The sequence below is a fragment of the Micromys minutus genome, assembly GCF_963924665.1.
Source record: "Micromys minutus genome assembly, chromosome: X".
Taxonomy (NCBI): Eukaryota; Metazoa; Chordata; class Mammalia; order Rodentia; family Muridae; genus Micromys; species Micromys minutus.
In genome coordinates this window covers 14,844,122-14,846,848 of record NC_137970.1, presented here as the reverse complement: position 1 = coordinate 14,846,848, position 2,727 = coordinate 14,844,122, and positions in this window count along the sequence as shown.

The window sequence follows — 2,727 nt, the reverse complement described above, 5'->3', positions numbered from 1 at the left end:
ATTCTTACCCCTCACCTACTGCTCAATAAACTCCCTGCCCTTCCTTTCCCCAGAGAGAGGAAAGCATGGACCACACACTGCTGAATCTTCATATCTTTGTACTGGCAGTCTGGGGCAGCCCAACAGCATCTATCCATCCCTTATTGCATCCCTGAGCCACTGCCCACACATGAGTATTTCCAGAAACCAGGACAGCTAGGCCTGATTATTCAGCGTCAAGGAAGGAGGGAGGAGGTGGAGGAGAAAGAGACAGCAGCCAAAAAAAGCTGGAGACAGAGTGGAGGTGGGGGAAGAAGGAGGGCACTGGGCAGATAAGAGGAAGGAAAGAGAAGACTGTCTGGATAGTAAGGGAAGGAAAAGACGTCACAAGGGGTCGATCAGGTCAGAGTAATGGACAGGCTATAGAAGAATCTTGACAGGGCAAAGGCCTAGAGGTTGGAGCTGATCTAGAGGCTTAAGCAGATGTGTCCCTGCACAGCACCAAGAATTCCAGGGATGCTAAATTAGTATCATTAGTGTCTCCCATTTCCCACCCCTGTCTAAGAAAGACAAGGAAAGTCTAAGTCCATTGGTAGACATTTTAGATGACAGCAAACACTGGTGCTTCTAGCTCCATGAAACCTGTTCTGAGCCCCCCACACACACACACACACCTTTGGGGTCTCATTCATTCAAGGAATGTGTGTCGGGCATTTAGTGTGTACCAGGCACCTTGCTGGTTTCCCTCAGAGCAAACTAAGGTAACTTAGACATATGACAAGATTTGTCCAAAGTGGGAGTCAGTTCCACTCCACATGAATTGAAGGTAGTACAGCAAATGGTACCAAATGGGAGCACCACTGGGGAGCGTTTGAAGTAGACCCATCCTCATTCTTGAGACAGACAGTTGTTATTTATATCTTTTGAGTCAACCAAACCAGGAAATTTGAGGGAGCCACAGTCAAACACTGAGACTCGAAACAGTCAGTTACACAGAGCCTTGAAACATAGGCTTGGAGTAGCTGGGCTAATGTCTGGTGAAAGAGCAACTTAAGGGGGAAAGCATAGAGACACCTGAAAACTAAGGTTGGGGGTCAGACCATGCAGTTCTGAATGTGAGGCTCTAAATGCACGGGGAACCATTATAAGGCATTGAATAAGGTAGTGACACAGTTAACTGTGTGTTTTAAATAGATGCTCTGGTGGTGTGCTGAAAACAGAATGGAGGGGAAGGGACCAGAGATGTTAAAATTAGCAGAAAGGATGGTTACCTTAGCCAGGGAAATTAAAGGGGGAAATGGTAAAATGAACCTTGTGCTAAGTGCACTGTTTTTGTTTTTTTGTTTTTTTTTCTTGGGTTTTTTTTTTTTGGTATTTGGGGGGTTTTTTGTTTGTTTGGTTGGTTGTTTTTTGTTTCTTGAGACAGGGCTTCTCTGTGTATAGCCTTGGCAGTCCTGGACCTCACTCTGTAGACCAGGCTGGCCTCAAACTCACAGAGAATACATCTGCCTCTGCCTCCTGAGTGCTAGGATCAAAAGCATGCACCACCATCACATGGTAATTATATTTTGTAATCGGTACAGTCATACACATAATAGTTTAAAACATTTTCCATATCCAAGAACAAACAGGTGTAAATATTAGAAATGAGATTCAAACAACCAAGAGCTAAAACTCAAACAACAGGGAAATATCTATTATATGCTTGTGTTTTTAAAATAAATATAGGAGTTAGGCATGGTGGCACATGCCTTTAATCCTGGCACTCTGGAGGCAAAGGCAGGCAGATCTCTATAAACTCAAGGCCAGCATGATGTACAGAGTGAGTTACAGGGCAGCCAGGGCTACACAGAGAAACCCTGTCTCAAAAACAAACAAAATAAATAGGGGCTAGGGAGATGGCTCAGAAGGTAAAAATGATTGCCAAGCCTGAAGACATGATTGGATCCTCAGGACCAACATGGTGAAAGAACTCACTCCCAAAAGCTGTCTTCTGACTTCTACTTGTGCTCCCACACATAGGCACGGTAAATAATTAAATGTAAAGAAAGTTATAAAAGCCAGAGCTAGCTAGACAGTGGTGGTGCACACCTTTAGTCCCAGCACTCGGGAGCCAGAGGCAGGAGAATCTCTATGAATTTAAGTCCAGCCTACTCTACAGAGGTAGTTCCAGGACATCCGGGGCTACAGAGATAAACCCTATCTCAGAGGGGAAAAGGCCAGAGCTAACATGATGCAGAGATAACATTCTAGCATCTGAGCAGTGGAGGAAAAAGGACAAGCTGAGGACAAGGTCATCCTCAGCTGTCTGTGAAGGTCATTGCCAGCCTTGGGCTATATAAAGCCCTTTCTCAAAAATAAATAGTATTCAGCCAAATGTTTCCGAATTCAAGCAACAGAGGTGTATAAAATGGTGATCTTAACCTCAACTGTATTTTATCCCTTGGGTTTTGTAACATGACAATCATCAGTGAGCTTGATGAACCTAGTTTTAGTGTCATAAAAGAAAGTTAAGAGAAGGTAGTGCCCACACGGTGAGAAGAGAGAATGTACTGTGGTACTCCGGCAAGTTGTCCTCTCACCCCCACGCCTATATCATATTGCCCCTCCCCTCCCTCCCTCTCTCTATGCTAAATAAATGTATTGTTAAAGAGGGAGCTATCACACAATAAATACATGTATTTTCAAAAGAGGCCCAAAGAATAAACAGAAGGTAAAAGATATAGTAGGCAATAAGTTGACCAAGAA